This window comes from Microtus pennsylvanicus, chromosome 17 (genome assembly GCF_037038515.1).
Source record: "Microtus pennsylvanicus isolate mMicPen1 chromosome 17, mMicPen1.hap1, whole genome shotgun sequence".
In the NCBI taxonomy this organism is placed as follows: Eukaryota; Metazoa; Chordata; class Mammalia; order Rodentia; family Cricetidae; genus Microtus; species Microtus pennsylvanicus.
In genome coordinates, this window is record NC_134595.1 from 44555050 (window position 1) to 44574416 (window position 19367).

At 43.1% G+C, this 19367-nt stretch overlaps 1 protein-coding gene across 1 annotated transcript in view; it reads left to right on the plus strand.

Annotated features, from left to right (window-relative positions):
- The window catches only part of Rhbdd1 (rhomboid domain containing 1), a 120652-nt gene that overhangs the window by 78204 nt on the left and 23081 nt on the right, over nucleotides 1–19367 (plus strand). The gene's annotated exons all lie outside the window — the stretch shown is intronic.

Here is a 19367-nt window from a genome sequence, read left to right on the forward strand (position 1 = left end):
GTTGGATCTCCACCTACAGCTGAGCTGCACCAATAGTGTCTCCTGGGTTCTCTTCAAGAACTCTGGCCCTGCCACAAGGTGCCATGCCTCAACTACTCCTCAAGGCCAATTCAGTCCCTGGATCTCACCTGTGACCGAGGCTGTATCTTTACCCACAGCCTCTCATGGCCTCTCTCGGTGCCAAGTCCCAGCTGCTCTCCACAATCCCGTAAGTCCTGCAGCGTTAGTCCACCAAGATCAGTTACATGTGGGTGATTCTTACAAATGAACAAACTTGGCTGTTAGCTTTATGTGCAGCCTTGGGCCTCTCTGGACCACAGCTTCTGTGTGTTGGTCCTGAGAAACACTTTGCAGCAGATTGTGTTCCAGTGATGCTGGTCTCTTTTTACTCAGAGCTGCGGAAGTAGCCACAGCTGACCAATGTTGATTGTTCCAGCAAAGCAGAGGCTTGGCTTTAGTAGGTTTTGGTCTTTACTAATCACTTTGATTTTCAGTCCCAGCTGACCAGAACCACAGATTCTTGCTTCAAAAATATTAGTTGATCCCAGTACCGTCTTTAAGTCACTCCCACGCTTCCCTCTGAAACTTCATAAGTTGACCTTCATTGTCTGCGTCTCTTCCCGCATTCTTACCTTCTAGGGTCCCACAGAGCAGCCCACTGAGCTCTGAGACAGAATTCAGTAGCTTTTCCTACCCATAGTTCCAAAGTCATAACACAGTCCTCCTCAAAACGTGGTTAGGTCAGTCACAGCCATATCACAAGAACCTCGTACCAACTTCTGTCTTAGGCTTCCTGTTGCTGTGATAAAAGACCATGATAAAAAGCAACTTGGGAAGAAAAGGGTCATGTCAGCTTACAATTCTATATCCTAGTTTGTCATCAACGGAATTAAGGACAAGAACTCCAGGCAGGAACCTGGAGACAGGAACTTAAGCAGAGGCCATGGAAGAGTGTTGCTTGCTGGAATGGTTCTTGTGCCTTGCTCACCCTACTTTCTTACCAGCAGCCCAGGAGTGGAATCGTCCACGATGAGCTAGTTGTCCCTACATCAATAATCAAGAAATCCCACCACAGGGTTGCCCAGGTCTGAGGATATTCTCACTTGATGTTTCCTTTCCTCAAATGAGTAGGGCTTGTATCAAGTTAGCCTAAAACTTGTCAGCACAGACACCAATCCCACTCAACTGTAAGAAGTCTACATCTTATCTGGTTATTTCTTTCTGACGTCTTTGAGATGTCTCTCTCGTCTGTTTCCTTCCAGCCATTTTGAGCACAAATATGACATAGCTACCGTTGTGTCCTTCACAGTAGTCATGAGGTCTTAGACACACACTATCAGGCCATCCCTTTCCAGTTGTCCCTGAGACAGTGGACACTTCCTCTGGTTTCTTTTGTGTCAGTGTATGGTTCCCCCTGGCTGAACACCAGTGGTTTCTGGGATCTCTTGCTTGCCCACCCGTCAGCCTTTATCCCTCCTCTCATGGTTTTCTCTGAGTTCTTCCTGGCAGCAGAATTTGAGGAGGTAAGCAAGTTCCCACTACTACTTTAGGATTAGGGTTTGGTGGTTTGTCTATCTCCGCAGCTCTCAAATGGACTCAGGAGAAGTTACTGTTTAGATTGCCCAGCCTTTGTGTTTATTGTAGGGGCGGGAGAGCACTTCTCTGCACTTCTCAGCATTCCACAGCGGGTTTTCTTCATTGGAGTTTGAGCCAATCATTCCTTAGGGATTTCCTTTAGAGGCGTCTTATTATTCATTGGATTTATTTTTACTTTTGACTTCAGATGCTTTAAAAACAGTAGTTCCTAAGACTGGGTATGTATTTATTTCTCTTTGATTCATGGGATTTTGCAGTAAGGAATGTTATTTTCATGGTTATGTTTTGTTTGAAAAAGAGCCCAGCTAAGAGAAATTCATTGGGAGAAAGAATACCAAACCTGCACCAATTAGCTTGAGACTCTTCTTGGGTTAAATATATTATAAAGGCAAGTTAAGGAACCAAGGTAGCAACTTTTTGACCTGAGAGTTTTCTAATATTTCCAAATAGTGCCTGCCCATAATTATAAGTCCTAATTACAAGTGCATGCCGGGAATAATAACACCAAAGTATCCTTTGTAGGAGAAATAAAGAGATCTCTATTATTTCAAGTACTTGCACATTCACTATTAACAGAAATCTTGTCTTGTTCTGTTGGCAGTCAGCAGTTACAAATGGGTCCAAGAGGCAGCTGATACCATAATAGTCAGAGAAACTTGGATAAAAGCCACCTCTTTGAGTCAAAAAGCAGATGCCAGCTAGGAGCATTAGCTCACTGAGGTTTTTGTTCTCTCGCATCCACACTCCTTATACAATTTCTTTTCCTTTTTTCCTTGTTCTTCTTCAATAACTGACCACCAAGTTCAGCTGGCACTGGGCACAAAGTTCTGTTCTTTAGCACTTTTGTCTGTCAGCCTGGGGCCTGTGTCCTGGTTAAGCCTGGAAGTCCTTGCATCATGATGTGTGGAACAACATATGTATCTTCTGTTAGGTTTCTGAAAGGCACACTCCCACATCCACACTGGTTGTCCTGTGAAGATCAGGCAGAGTTAACACACACACACACACACACACACACACACACACACACACACACACACGACACTGTGAAACTGGCTGGCTCCTTAGCCATATGTGAAATCAAGGCAAGATACACTGTGGAAGCCTTGGCTTAAGAGTGAAACTGGTTGCCATAATGGAAGAAAAATAGGCTCCCAATTAATATCTAGCACTTTTACTGTTGATGTCTTTGAGTCCTGTTTATAAGAATCATCTATTCAGGGAGATTAGCTGAGGTATAATTTAGATGAGGGGAGATTTGCTGTAATTAAATTATACATTTTTTTCCTTCTCTGTAGCAACATCAACACATGTAAAGGTAGTGTTTGTCTTGATTATTTTATTGTATGGGAAATCATAAGAAAAGTGGGCTGTGTTGCATTCAGTGCTCTTTTAGTTAGTTATATTGTACAAAATAGGTTTCGTCATGACATACTCATGTATGTACTCAGGGACTTTGAATGTGTCAGTTGTCCCCATTGCTAAGTCCAGGTTTGTTGTTTCGTAGCAGCAGACTGGAGGAAAGTGTGTCTAGGAGGTGTGGTGGGGTAGGGAGGGACCCGAAGCAGTGGTGTCTGAAAGTTAAGTATCCTGCTGTACAGATGAAGACTTCTAGAAGATAAACTCACACAACTCTGTAAGGAAGACCTGATTTGATCAATACACACATGAGATGGTTGTATCTTAGTTGTCTGATTTTTTTTTTTGAGCCTCCCTTGGCTTAATGCAGTCACTGTCAGTTGGTGGTTTATAACATGAAATTCCCAGCTGCTACCTTGCTTGGCTGAGGAGCTCTGCAGCCAGGACAGAGATGTATAGCTAATGCTAATTCTGTGTGACCACTTAGCCTTCCTCTCTTTCTTTCTTTTAGTAATTTGATGTGTTTTCCCTAAGGAAAACTTCTACATAATAATAATAAAAAAAAAAGTACCATCTGCCAGATTGTCTCAAAGCAATTTCAGTGCAGAACAACGGTTGCCTTAAATTACTGGCTCTTTCTCACTGCTCTGCGTGTCAGGGTTTTTATCTCAGTGAATCAAGTTTCCTCTTTGAGACCATGTTTAGGTGTGAAATTGTGCATGTAAGGAAATAGAAGTATTGCATTATAACTTATGAGCGTGGAAGTGGGGGTAGTTATAGGAATCGGGTTCTGTGTGGGTCCCTTCTGGAAAGCAGGAGACTTCTAGTTAGGGCCACCATGTAAACGTATTAGAGTAGCTGTCGGAAGTGGGGCATAAACACTCTGAACGTGTCGGGGAAATTCACACGAGACACTGTATGCGAATTAGTTTACGTTATTTCTGAGCCCACACTCAACCCACGTATGGAAAGGCATCATTCATATGCTAATGATCACAGCTGACAATTAAAAACTAGCTGGAGCAATAATGAATTTGTGCCCCCCTCCCTTTTCCCTCCACACAGACACTGCTCACTGGGCTGCCCAGTCAGTTTTCAGAATCACTGCTGCCGTGGGTGGGGCCAGTGTGAGGCACTGTGGGCTGAAATTGTAAATAAATCTGGGTCTTTACGGTGAAGTAAGAATACTCTGCACTCTGGTGGGCAACAGGAGCGTTCAGCTAAGCAGTGTAGCGGCTGTGGGAAAGAGAGGCAGTATGTAGCCTTTGACTTAAGCGAATGATGGCCTTACTTGCTAGCCTGTGATGTTTCCTGTTGCAGCAACCATGAGCTGCCGTAAGAACCAGCTGAACCAAGGGTAGAGGGTAGGGGCTTACTAATACAGTTGTTTGAATTTTCCAGTTATTTATGCAAGTTTTTAATCTCAGAAATTACTGGTATGTATATTTGTTGTTTCACATGATAATTTGAGAAATTATTACTGGCCTGATTCAGTCTTGCCATTTCTCTAAAAATGTGTTAATTTAGGAAAGGAACTGTCAGGTGGTATGTTAAAATTGCCCGCGTCTTACATTCTTATTGATCAGGAGATGAGAAGAGGTTTTCAAAGCTCTGAACTGGGGCAAAATAATAACACGGAATAGTACTCCTTTTTCCTTGTTTTTTTTTTTTTCTTATTTAACTAAGGGTCCTAGATTTCAGTATATATACTCAATAGTTGATACTTTGAGCTAGTAAAATTGTGTTTTAACAGAAATTTACTGATTTCTTTCCAAGTATTGTGAGCCCACTTCAACATGGTATATAGCGTGTCCTCTGATTGAGTTGCAGTTTTTTTGGGCATTAATAAAGAGATGTATTGTTGATTGTATTAAGCATATAAATCTCACTCAATTCTGGGGGTGGGGGTGGAGATATATTATTACTATGATCCTATGCTAATTTATTGCTGTACATATATCATGATGTCATTGTACCCCTAAACTAATTAAGGCTAGGATCTGTTGCCTTTTCTTAATTAAAAAGGTAAAATTTACCTTATTTCTAGACAAACTGATAGAGAATAAAACAAGCAGTATAATTTCATATATAATATAGAGCTGGAATGTTCTAGACTAGAAACTGACCTCAGAGGCTACCAGAGCTGACATGTTGGCTTTAAATGGTGCGGAGACATGGAAACCAAAGGCTCAGTGTCCTCATGGTCTGTTTGTCTGAGTTTGATGACATGCATCCTGCTGACAGTTTCTGCCCCGGGGAGCGGTGGAGGACCCTGGGCTCCCTTGGCTGATGGAAGGTGCTAGGCCGGACCCCCACTTTGTGGGCTATTCAGCCTTTCAAGCCTGCAGAGAGACCATGTTGGGGCAAGTTCACCAGCACACTTACACACTTGCTGTGAGTTTTGTACACATCGGCCTTTGTCTCACCGTGTGAGTCAGCGACACTCCACCATGTGCTGGAAGGAGGCCCACCTAACTTCCTAAGAGCCTCGGGCTGGGTGATGCTGAACACGTAAAAGAGATGATGGGCACCTAAGCTTATCAGTTATGGCCTTTTCAGTTTGGGGTCGTGGTATTGCTATGAAGTAATACATAGTCACTCTGGAGAAATACAAATAAACAGAATGATGTTAAAACATGACCTGGGACCGGGTAGAAGGCTCAGTTGGTAAAATGTGTGTTGTGCACTCATGCATGGACACACATATGCACACACACAAACACATGCAAGTAATCTGTAACCCTGCTTCCCAAAGAGAAACTACTTCCCATTTGGGGTGTGCTCTTGCAGCTATCTGTAAACGTTTTGTTGAAGCTCCTCCAGGCGGCCGAGTATAGATAATGAATGCTGTGTTAGGAAGGCTCACGTGCCCGCGTGCCCTGTGAAGTATGTGTTTTCAGTTATCTCCATTATTCTAGATATTAAAGAGAGGCCCAGAAACATTAAGGGACTTTCCCAGAAGGGTCACATTCTAAGCAAGAAATGCCAGACTAGAAGGCAGATGTCACTATCCCTATACAGGATGCGCAAGTAGTCTAGAAAAGAAGAGCCATGCAGACCTCTGTGAGCTGTGACTTGAAGCCCAGATCAGCATTAACTGTCTGTGTCCCTCGGAGCAGTCTGCAAAACTGAACCAGACAGTGTTCTTTTGTCATGTTGTCTATTTTCACCATTGTGGATTGAGAAAGCCAAAGGAAGACTCAGCACCGTGTGTCACCTCGATGGGCAACTCTTTGCTGAATTAAAAGCAGTATGTTACAAAGAGAGAAGGTTCATGTGTCTTTGACTCTCATCCTTAATTCTTGCTGTGGCTTAGATGTAGTTGGCCCATGCCGATGGTGTGGATGTTTGATTCCCAGTGTGACAGGACAGGAGGTGTCTGCTTATACGATAGGATTAGGTTGTTAGAGAACCTTTATCAGTACTATCAAAGTGAGTATGAATTCTTGCTATGGTGTAAACTGAATTAGTTCCCTAGAAGGAGGGCTTCTGTGCGGGATGCCTTCCTGTCTGTAGTCTTCCTCAAGTGCCCACCTGCCCTTCCTCCTGCCAGAGATGACATTTTAGGGCTTGTGTTGGTACTGTGCTCTTGAATATTTCAGGCCATGGAATTATGAGCCAAAATCTGCCTTTCCCCTGTAAATTACCCAGTCAACGATGTTCTGTTACAGCAATGGAAACACACTGAGACACCTGTCCAGAGATTGTCTTGCTCAATTCTATTGTTCCGGTAGTTTGAAAGTTTCTCACTATTTTTAAGCAAAAATTCCTGATAAGATTTTTAAAAAGTTAAGATAAATTATTTGTGTTGGAAAGGATTAACCTCCTTTTATGGGAAGGTTGCATCTTAAATACTACACAGGACACTGTGTCAGGTCAGAAGCAAGATGCTAGGGTATATTTATTTTTGTTAAAATTGTTGGAATGTGCGTTTGGAAATACTGTGTCTTTTATTTTTTCTTTCCTGTTTCTCTCTCTCTCTCTCTCTCTCTCTCTCTCTCTCTCTCTCTCTCTTTCTTTCTTATGTGGCCAGGTCTCACTTCATTGCTTAACTTGCCCTCAAGTGGTCCTACCAAGCACTGAGGCTATATTCCACTATGCCTGCTTGGGGGAAAGTATATTATTATAGATATATTATTTATTATTATATGATACATAATACATCTACTCTTATAGATCTATATATGTAGTCCCCATCTTTAGTCATTTCTGTCTTCGAAGTGACTCGAAATGCAGAGGAGTCCATGTGCTTACGTGATGCTCACATGAAGTGCGCCTTCAGATGCTGTTCTGTGACGCTTCCTCCCAGAATCCTCACTTGATAATTGCACGATATCAAGTGTTCACATGAGAACATTTCCTCCATCTGCTCCAGCCTTCCCGGAAATCTCAGTCCTGCTTGTGTGTGCTCTTCCCCCTGCTGTGTGTGATTGATTGTGCTGTGCCATCGATGAGAAAAGCCAAGAATTGTATTATTGGTTTCTATGTATTGTAGAATCACAAAATTCACTTTCAGAGAGGTCTAGCTTCATCACATGCCAGTCTGATTTCCACTGCCCTTCACTCCAAGGAGCCAGATGGGAGGGTCGCACTCTGTGCGTTTATATATCCTCACCAACTTCAGTTAGAGCATCACCCAAGCTATTTAAATACATTATTGTGGTCATATAAGACCCAACATTCAAAAAGTTACTGAGAATAATATTAATATTAAGTGACTTTAAATTACACTGTAATCATTGGCTTTGGCAAAAAAATCTCAAATGGCATAATGGTGCTCAATGGGAAATAGATTAAATAAATCCTCATGTAATACTGAGCCATTAAACGGACAAAGATGAGAAATCTTTGCACTGCAAGTTGTGATTCTGTATGATTATTATTATTATTATTGTTATTATTATTATTCTGTATGACTTGACCATTAACCTTGCTTCAGTTGGGATTATTTACAAATCTACTTGGAACACCAAAAAGAACACCAATCAGTAGTTTTGTTGTAGCAGTTTGTTTGTCTGTTTAGTTGATTCTGAAAGAACACTGTTTGCTTTTACCTAGTGTGATGCTGAAATAAGTCATAACTAGCTGGTGGGCAGGAAGGGAAATAAAGTGTTTAATAACTATCTTTTAGAAAGAGAGGCATCTGTATGGAACATCTGCTGTCTTCATTATACCTTTAAATAAACTGTGCCTCCGGGGGCAAGCAGGTACCTGCTCTGGCACATTGTGCTATGACAAAGATAAATCTTGGACCTCTGGTAATTTATTGTTGTGTGGAGGATGCCTTGGGAGAGGAGGACATAAGGCCCCGACTTATATATGTGGGTCCAGCAAAGCTCATTTGGAGCCTGCCCCCGAGAATGTGACATTTCAAAGATAATAATGTTCCCTACTCCTTGGTAGCCCGAACTACTTGCTGACTGTCATTTTAATGTTTGGTCTAAACATTTCTCGTGGGATGTAGCACACAGACAAGCATGTGGACAGTGCTTTTAGGTGTGTGTCGGCACAGGCTTAGTGGAGTTGCTGGATCTCTTTGTGTGCTTTGAAGGGATGCACGAGGCCAAGGAACAATCTCCATTGACTGCTCAGTCCTGCGTGCAGTCAGGCCAAGTGTGCGGAGGCAGCAGAGCCCCGGAATGGCTGTTCTCTGACCGCCTTGTACATCAGCTGTCAGGTTTTTACAGATTACGATCTAACCAAGGGTGGGTTCCATAGTCAATGACAGAGAAAGACCTTGTGGCTCCAGAAAATAATATTTAATCACCAGCATGACTCATCTCATTGGCCAGAGGGGAAAATAACGACCTTAGCGATGAATTTTAAAGCCAGAATCAAAACATTTTTCAGCTGTCCCTGAGAATCAGCATTTCTGTGACTGCCCTGTGCTCTCTCCCAGACCTTGACAAAGGGACATCATCAGAGTTAATGAGCAATTAAGACATACTTGCCTGTCAGTTAACTGGCCTACTAATGAGACCAAGTAAGTGCTGTCCTTAAAACTGTCAGAACTTGTATTTTCTAGAAACCGTGTCTTCTCCACTGTCTGTAGCTATGAGACAGGCCAGCACTTAACTTTGAAAATGTAAATAGAGACAAGAAGTGTGCAAACTCGGTATAATTTACTCTAAACTCAGAATGCGAATTTTTATTTCTTTTCCATAAATGACCAAAGTGATACCTTATTTATCTGAAATCTTGTCAGACAATTTAGGTACTGAACAGCCTTTTCTCAATGAATGTTAAAGTCTGGAGTATATATTAGATTTCTCTTTAAAAAAAAACCAGAACTGATAGTAGATAGGTAGATAGTAGATAAATGGGTAGATGGTAGACATAGATAGATAGATAGATAGATAGATAGATAGATAGATAGATAGATAGATAGATAGATAGATAGATAGATACATAATACATACATACATACATACATACATACATACAAGATTTATTAGAGTAGCTTACAGGTTGTGGTACTGCAATCTCTGTCTCCTAATAGAAAGGCCACTGTTCATTGCACAGGGCTGGATGTCTCAGCCAGTCTCCAGTCTGTGTTAGAATCCCTCAGAAGGTTCTACTCTCAGGGAAGAAGTGCCTCAGCAGCAGGATAGATGAACTTGCCAGTGAGACTGAGGACAAGCAAAGTTTCCTTCTTCCATGTCCCTTCATTTGGGTTGCCAGCAGAAAATGTGGCGCAGACTTCAGGTTGGTCTTCTTCAAATGATCCAATCAAGAAAACCTCTCACAGGCGAGCCCACCTGCTTGGGTTTTGGTTGGTTCCAGATGTAGCCAAGTTGACAACCAAGATTATCAATCAGAGGGTCAATGTGGAATTGATTCCTCAGTTTTAGATAACAACGTCCAAACCATAGCCCATGTCTGGCTTTCAGTTTCGCCTTGAATATGATGAGAAACTAGAAAGGTGTGATTGCAGGAGTAAATGCTGGGAATGGATAAAAATGGATAAAAGCTGGGGCGGGAAGGTGGGCTACTGGAGGAATAAAGGGGGCTGTGACCGTGATATACTTTAAAGTGTGGGGACCTGGGTGACAAATTAGGAAAATGGAAACAGAAATAGGAACTAGACCATGAAAAGCCTAGTGTTTACACGCTACTTTGCCCATGAGCCTGAAGACAGTCTAGAACAATGGCTCTCAACCTTCCTAATGCTGCAACCCTTTTATACAGTTCCTTATGTTATAGTGACCCCGATAATAAAATTATTTAATTGCTACTATATAACTATAATTTTACTATGAATTATAATAAATATCTGATAAATATATATATATATGATATATGATATGCAACCCCCAAAGGTGTCACAACCCACCCATGGTCTAAAACCATTGAGAATTTTAAGTTAATCTTTATAAAGTACTGGTTCTTACTATCTTCTTCGATAATGTTAAACTTGCTATAGAAATTTCCACTACAGGTTTTATCATTGTTTTCAATCTTCTTCTTTTTTTTCTCATTTAAACAATGCCTGGTCCATTATCTCCAGTCCCTTATTGGCTAACTATCACATATTGATCTAACCCATTTCTAATATCTGTATTGCCACTTGACTGTGGCTTACTGGCATGAGTCTAACCAGTGTCCGTCTGGGAGAGGATAGTCATGACGTCTGCCTGACTTTGCTTTCTTCCTCCCAGCATTCTATTCTGTCTACTCCACCCACCTATGTTCTGACCGATCAGGCCAAGCAGATTCTTTATTAATTAACCAATGAAAGCAACACATAGAAAGAAGACCCACATACATCATTTCCCCCTTTTCTGTTTAAACAAAAAGAAAGGCTTTCACTTTAACATAGTAAAATTACATATAACAAAACAGTTATCAAGCAAAATTTACAATTATAATATTTATATCTACTTTATCTTTTATGATAATGTTTTCAATCTTCTTACTGAATAGCTAAAAAAAAGTCAGAAAATATGAAATCTCAAAATGTTTTCCAAGCTACAGTTAACATTCATTCAACTGTATATGTAGCCTTTCAGTTTAGTGAAAAGGTAGAATTCAGCCAACATTAAGAGTGTCAGGGAAGACTTTATTAACAGCATAGTTTACATCAAGAAGGAGGGGCAAATTTACAAATGCAATGACCTTACTGACTTCCCATCAATAGAGACAGTCTTTTCTGGCGAGTTTAGGTTGTATGAGTGGTGACTGTGGGTATACCCAAGGACTGCAAGGCAAGGAGTGAGTTTGCTAATCAAGTCAGTAAAACATACTGCTTCCTCAGAGCTATTAGTAGTCCTCAGTGCTGGTTGCCTGGAAGAGTCATTTGCACAGCTGACTTAAAGTGCTCTGGCCCTTACATTGGAATCCGTAGCAGGGGGGTGGGACAAGTCAGTGTGCACAGGCAGTGGTCACAATCCATAGCGGGTGGGTGGGGCAAGTGGGTGTGCACAGTCAATGGTCACAATCCATAGCAGGGGGGTGGGACAAGTGGGTGTGCAAGGCAATGGTCAGAATTCATGGTAGGTGGGGCAAGAGGGTGTGCAAGGCAATGGTCAGAATTCATGGTAGGTGGGGCAAGAGGGTGTGCAAGGCAATGGTCAGAATCCATAGCAGGTGGGTGGGGCAAGAGGGTGTGCAAGGCAATGGTCAGAATCCATAGCAAGTGGGTGGGGCAAGAGGGTGTGCACAGGCAATAGTCAGAATCCATAGTGGGTGCGTGGGGCGAGTGTGTATGGGCAATAGTCAGAATCCATAGTGGGTAGGTGGAGTAAGTGAGTGTGCACAGGCAATGGTGTTGTAGAGGAACTGGGCTTCCTTCATCCTACACATCCCAGGTAAGCTGGGCATGGCTTTGCTGGTGGGAACCGAGCTCTGAAGATCAGCTTGGGATGTTCTCCTTTTGCTCTGCATCTGTAAGAACAGAGTTGGAAATTGGGTCTTTCTGTTTGTTTCTTTGCTTGTTTGAGTCAGGGTCTCATTATGCAGCCCTGATTGGTTTGGAAGTACTCGTGTAAACCAGGCTGGTCTCAGGCTCAGGGAGCTCTGCCTGCCTGTCCTCCAGAGGACTGCAATTGATGGCAGGCACCGTCCCGTCCAGCTGTGCACCTTCACACACTGTGTTGTTTTGTTTATTAAAGTTGAAGATGCACACAGTGCCACCACCTACTTTAGAACAGCCTGGCTGTTCTAAAGCTTGCATGTCTAAATTTAGTACTATGTGGAGAACCCATATAGTGTAAAGATATGACTAAGGTGGGTTTCTCTACCCCCTATTTGCACATAAAGATAGTTTCCTTATGTGTCTCCATAAGGGTAAAAGAAGCCATTAAGACCAACTTTCATCACATTCCAGATCTTAATGGAAATTTATGCAATTAAGAAAATACAAAATAGCATAATTTTTACGTATGCTGCGCTCTAGGCTTTAGACTTTTGAAGAGTGCCAGCATAATGCAGTGAATTTTAATGATTATTGCTTATAGTGCCTTTTAAAAAATGTTTGCCTTTTAACATGTTTCTTATTAGAGAGGAATGAAATTTTTTCATCCCTAATTAGAGCTGGCTATAATGCGATGGCGGGGCTGTGCCATTTAAGGAGGGCTCAGCTGACACTTCGGCACAGAAAAGGGACTAGTCTGAGCCGTTTGGCAGCAGCTTGGCCTGTAAAATTAAGAAGTCCTTATTAACACAGCTCTTATTGGACTATGACTCTGTGAAAGCCGTGGAGATGGCTGGTCCAGACTACCTTGGCACACAGCACTTGAGAAAGAGAGGTTGTCATTGGCTGAGAGTCACGCAGCCTGTCGGTCCCCAATCTGATCCTGGAGTCTGTGTCGCTCTGCTCTCTGTTACGGAATCGTTTCTGCCGGGTTAGCCTGGTTTCCGTTGCAATGTTACAGTTCTACAGGCTGGGTAATTCGTAAAGAAGAAAAGTCTATTTGGGCTGTAGTTGTAGAGGCATACAGGTAAGGCCTTCGTCTGGTGTTGGCCTCCCGCTGATGGCCTCCAGGTGATGTGGGGCATAGGGCACATGCTGGAATAGCATCTCCTGTCTCTCCTTCATGAAGTCACTGGGATTCCAGCATGCTGAGTAACACTGTAATTCAGTGAGTCATGACCTCTTGGGGGTGGAGCGACCCTTGCACAGCGTTAGGAAGGTTGAGAACCATTGCTCTAACTCTGACCATCCTCTGAGAGATCCATCTCCAAACGCCACAGTCAGCTTAGGTTTCTACCTTCTTACCGCCTCGCACGGGTGGGGGGGGGGGGGTTCCATTGCAGAACAGAGAGTCCTGGGACACACACAGCATTCTAAACTGTACCATCACCTGGGTTCACGTTTCCAGTGTGATATTCAGCCCGAATATAAGCTGAGTTCTTTGTGGCATGGGATCTTCACGTGCCTCGAGAAGTACCCAGTGAGGAACCACAGCTAAGAGGTCGAGGGCTGTCTCTTTAAATAAGTTCTAATGGGTTCCAGTAAGCAGTCACTGATAGAACCCAAACCAAAATAAAGACAGCCAGTAACCCTAAAGGTATGGAAGGACATTGAAAAGGGGCATGCCTGCCATCTTATGTTTTATGTTAAGGCTGCTCTTGTAATTTCAGTTGCCTTTGCATGATAGGGGCAGAGCAGGTGACATTGTGCCATCTCCTTCCCGCCACAGCCTCTACAAGAGCAGTTCTTAACCTGTGGGTTGCGACCCCTTGGGAGTCGAATGACCCCTTCAGAGGGATCACCCAAGATTATCAGAAAACACAGATATTTACATTATAATTCATAACAGTAGAAAATTACAGTTATGAGGTAGTAACGGAAATAATGTTATGTTTGGGGCAACATGAGGAACTGTATTAAAGGGTCGCAGCTTCAGGAAGGTTGACAGCCCCTGCTGTAGGTTAAGAATAAGCAAAGACAGACTTCCTCCTTTTACCGGGTACTCGCAGCTTGTATTCATACGACAGTGGCTGCTGAAACACCTCGTGCGTGTGAAATGTGGTGCTGAGAACACAATGATGGTAAATAAGATATAGACCATCCGTGTCCTGAGGGAATGTGTGGCGTCCAGTAGAGAAAACAGTCAATGGGAAGATAAATGGGACCAAGACAAATGGATAAGAGGAAAGACACACAAATAAATCAAAGTAGTCATAACTGGGGGCATTGCTGTAGAAAGGATATGAATAGGGTGTGGTTAGAGAAAATAATAGACTCAAGGGAAGAAAGTGGAGCCACAGGGAAAGATCGCCAAATTTCTGCCCGAGTTGGTATTTAGCAATTGATGTTGAGACCTAAAATTTGAGAAGAAGCAGACAGCTGGGAAAGAATTTCCCGTGACATTTACACATCCTGTCAGGATGTGGCAGGGTAGAGCTAACAACCACCATGGTCATGTTTATCCCTGGGAGATTGGTAGCCATAGCCTCAAGGTGAGGAAGAGACAGATGGAGAGCAGGAAGATGTTTCCTAGTGGTGAGTAGATTGGGTAGTACAGAGCCTAGGACCGCAGGCCCTCACCAGCTCTGCAGGGTCTGATACCCTGGGCCAGTTCTGCCTTAGACCGAGGATGGCATCAACGAATTGTGGCTGGTGGTGCTTAGAGGTGGAAGAGAGAATCCCAGCTGTGTGTGCTTCCCAGCCTCAGTCTTGAGCACCTGTGTGCTGGTTGCTCCATCTAGAATCAGGTGAGTCAGTGTGATGCTTTGCAGAAAAAGTTGGTAAGCTTTAGACGAGGCCAGACACCAACACGATATCCCTGGGTGTTCCAGCTCCTCTGGTGTCGTCTTGATATCCTTCAGTGGCGTGACAAGTCTTTTAGGGCCTGGGATCTCTGGCCTTTGGAAAGGGAACAATGATGCCGTGTCCTTCCAGCTGTGCCCTGCTGTATTGGAATGTCTGCGGTGGCACATCCATAGGCTGGAGCAGTTTAGCCAGCAGATAGTGACTTCTCACCATTCTGGAGGCTGGAAGGCCAAGGTCAAAATGTTGGCACACCTGGCTTCTCTGTGTCATGTGAGCGTCCACCTCCCCCTTGGCCTCACACCCTCTGTACGTGTCTCCTGCCTCTTTCCTTGTGAGGACCCCATTCAGAGTAGGTTAGGGCCGAACTCGTATTATCTCACATAACCTTACTTACCATTTTAAGAGCCTTCTCTTCAAGTGAAAGCACACTCCCCTCCCTGTGGGGGCTTCTGCCATTTGTCCTTAGAACATCCCGAGTCATGTTTTCCTGCCAGCTGTTTTGGGTCAAAATAAATAATTTTGGTGGTTATAATGTATAATTAGATTATTTTAAGCCTCGAATAATCCTTGTACTCTGATTCTTCACAAAAATGTAAGGCCACAGAAAATGTGGTCATCTGAAAACTAAAAGTTTCAGATGAGCTTGGGGGGAAGCAGTTCAGCTCCTGTCAAATAGGCGCCATCTACGAAGTGTTCACCACGCCAGTGTCTGTGCTTTCCCGAGATCTCTTTGTGGTAATAAAGGGGGATGCAGTACCCATAATAGCCTCCATGAAGTCCCCTTTTCAAGATCTGGGGCACAAAGGAAGGAAATAGCTTGCCTGGGCATGTGGTTAGCGGCAGAATTCGAATTCTGTTTCAGTCCACTGTACTCAGGCATTCTTCCCCAGGAGTCCCACTCTGAGCCAGGACTTATCACTAACCTGTGCCCAGTGCCTTCCTCATGCAGAGCCTCCGTCCTGAAGGGCTCACAGCCACTCTGGGGGTCTCTCCTGGAACCAGTGTGGCCCCTCTCTTTAGCCAGTCAGCATTCTTGGGGTTCTAGATATCCGTCTGTGGAGTCCTTTAGTGATCTCAGCAGCGAAAGTTGTGTTTTTCCTTTGCTCTGAAAAAGGCACAAGCCTGGGCGTTGGGAGAGTCGCTTTCCAGTTCCAAAGGGCTCTGCTTCAGGAATCAGAGTTTAGGCCACAAATTCAATATTAGTTTCCTTCGACCACATTTTCTATAACCTTACATTTCTGTGAAGAATCAAAGTACAAGGATTATTCGGGGCTTATAACCATCTAATTATAGTTTATAACCATCAAAATTATTTATTTTGACCCAAAACAGCTGGCAGGAAAACTTGACTCAGGATGTTCCAAGGACAAATGGCAGAAGCCCCCACAGGGAGGGGAGTCTGGGCAAGGCAGCCATGTGCAGGGTGGTTCTCCGAGATCACAGACTTAGCTTCATGCTTGGTTTCTGAAGTCTCTCTTTGTGCGTTACCCTATAGCTAACTCGGTGCACGCTGTAACCTTTTGCCCTGGGGTTTGCCGATTCTTCGCATCTGCTTCTGTGCATCTACTTCCGTCGAGAAATGATACAAACATCACCACTGATGGCCTCAATAAGGTATTTCAGAAGGCTCTGAAATCCCCCATCTCTAAGAAGGTCTGGATAATAAGAATCAGTTCTCTTGTGCCTTCTTTCTGATGCTGTTGGGAAAGGAACAGAACGAGTTGCTGCCAAAGAGCCATTCTAGACGGAACCGGATCTGAGTATGGTCACACTGTTGGTGACGAGTAACGTAGGTGAGATGTGGAAGCAGCCCGACCGGATGACTGGTACACATGTAAACGCATGTAAATTCCCACCTCTGCCTGCAAGTGGAACCAAAATGCAGCAACCAAGCACAAGTAGCTAAGTTGGACTTCATTGAAATTAAGAAGCTTGGCGCCATAAGGGACAGCATCAGAAGGTGCAAAGATGATTTCTAAGTGATGTCTGATGAGGGAACTTGCTTGCTTATATAAAGAGCTCTGCAGACCCAGAAGTGACTGAGAACATGATTAAAGATGGACATGTGATCTGAACAGATGCTTCTCCAGAGACACCCAATAGTCTACCAACAAGTACACACACTTTACAACCTTACTACAATAACTTTTACAAATCCTAAATCTTAGCAATGATGTAGAGAAATCAGCAACCTCATGCCATGATGTTGAAACTATAAAACGGTAGCATGACTTTTGACAACAGCCTGGTACTTACTTGAGTGAAAAAAAAAAAATAGTTTAACTTTGACATACCAAACAGGAGTTTCCATAACAAAGAAAAATGCAGCTTATGTAAAAATCTATGTGTGGGAATTCATTGTAATAATCAAGTAGAAATAACTTTAATCGGGTATGATCAGACAAAGGGCATGTATTTCATCTGTTCCGTGGAATAGCATTTGGCCATGAAGATGGTGAGACACTAATAAAAAGCTCTAACACAGATGAACCCGAAAGCATGCTAAGTGAAAGAAGCCAATCATGGAGACCCTCATTGTATGAGGGTACTAGTTCTCCACTTTGTTGCTATTATTTATTTATTTCTCCACGTTTTTAGATTGTCACATTCATCCTAGTGGTTGTGAAGTGCTGTGACCCCGTGGTGTGATCCGCACGCCCTTGAGGACGGTGACACAGTATCTTCCATGTCAGTGGACTGGCCAATTGTTCTTCTTATGATTTGTTTGAGTGTTGTTGTTGTTGTTGTTCATTTGTTTTGTTATTTACTCTTCAACCAGTCTGCTAGTGTGCAGTGACACCTTGCAGTGATTTTCATGCAACTGTATTAAATAATAATGAAGCTGTACATCTTTTCTTGTGTCTGTAAGTTTGTTGCGTCTGTCGCTTTGGTGTTAATTCAGTTCCAACCCACTCGACAGGTGAAAGAACCTGTGAGTTAGTTACTACTCACTCTGTAGGTAGTAGGCTTACATGTCCCTGGAGATGCCAGTGGATTCTGTTACCTTGTATGGGATTGTCATTCATGGAAAGGATCAAGTAGTTCAGCTACATTTTCTTCATATGTGTCATGCTGTTTTTATTTTTCTGGTGCTAGAGAGGATTACACATGGGGCCCTGAGCATGCTAGACAATGAGATGCACCCTGGCCCTTGCTTGTTATTGTTTTAATAAAGTAACTCACTATATAGTGCAGGCTAGCCTTGAGCACCGAGGTGCTAGGAAATCAGGTGTGTGCCACCATGCCAGATTGTGTGTCAATTATTTCCATGGTCTAAAACTTTGGCCAGATTGATTCTTTTTGTTGTTGTTGTTGTTGTTGTTTTAGTTGTTTTTATTGAGCTATACATTTTTCTCCATTCCCCCTTTTTCCTCCTCCACATCTACCCTCTTCCGTGACCCCAACGCTCCCGATTTACTCAGGAAATCTTGTCTTTTTCACCTTCCATGTAGATCTATGTATGTCTCTCTTTGGGTCCTCTTTGTTGTCTAGTTTCTCTGGGGTTGTGGCCTGTAGGCTGGATTTTCTTTGCTTTATGTCCAAAAGCCACTTATGAGTGAGTACATACTATCTTTGTCTTTCTGGGTCTGGGCTACCTCATTCGACATGTGCTCAACTGTGTTCACAGCAGTATTATTTGTAACAGCCAGAATGTGGAAACAACCTAGATGCCCCATCAACTGAAGAGAATAGATAAAGAAAATGTGGTGCATTTTCACAGTGGAGTACTACACAGCAGTGAAAAATAATTACATCTTGAAATTTGCAGGCAAATGGATGAACCTGGGAAAAACAGATTGATTCTTAAGTTATTCTTCGGGGATTTTCTTTTTAGAAAGAATTAAGAATTATCAACTTCTTATTAGTTGACCAATTTTGTAAGCTAAGTTTACAAGAGTGAATTTTTAGTTTATGGCTTTAATAGTGACATCTTATTATTTTCTAGAATATAAGGGCTTTGAGTTGGTGGGGTGATGGGGAGGGGACCTCAGCAGTACTGTCTATGGGCAATCAGTGAGCTCTCAGTAGCTCTTCCTACTGATAGAGAGAAACAGGAGTCTCTGAAATCTTGCAAAGCAGACTGTAGAGTGGGAATATGTTGATTTTTGTAGATTGCTGCCAAGTAGTTACTTATGAGAATTTAACTGAAATATGTGAATTACTGACCTTAATTAAAATAGGTTTTATGTTAGCTATTTTATAGTAGCCTTTAGATGAGATTTTAGCAGCCAGATCAGCTCTGCCTATTAAGAGTTTGACTGCCATGTTCTAAAATGTATGGAAGATGGAAGGAGGACCCTCGAAGGGCTTAGCAACCATGTCACTGAAGTCCCTGGTGAATCCCTCTGCAGTCTGGCTTTGCAGTCAGCCACACCTGGAGTCCCAGCTGTCTCTCCCTCCCCAGTGGACACTGCAGGATTGATGGGAACTGGTGGACAGGGAATGGTGTCCCCCTGGTGCATCTGAGATGCATGCCTGAGGTGGGGGATGCAGGACACTTGGAATATTTCCACCCTCGTTTTCCTGTCTCCTCTTCCCTGATCGTACACAGTGAACACAGGGGAGGCTCACCACACTCTTTTCAAGTTCTTGCTGTCCCTGTGTTTTCAGAGGAAGGAACCAAGTTGCAGAGAAGCAAAGCAGCCTGTCCACTTAGCCGAGGTCACACAGAGGGGAAATTCAACTGTTTCTCCCA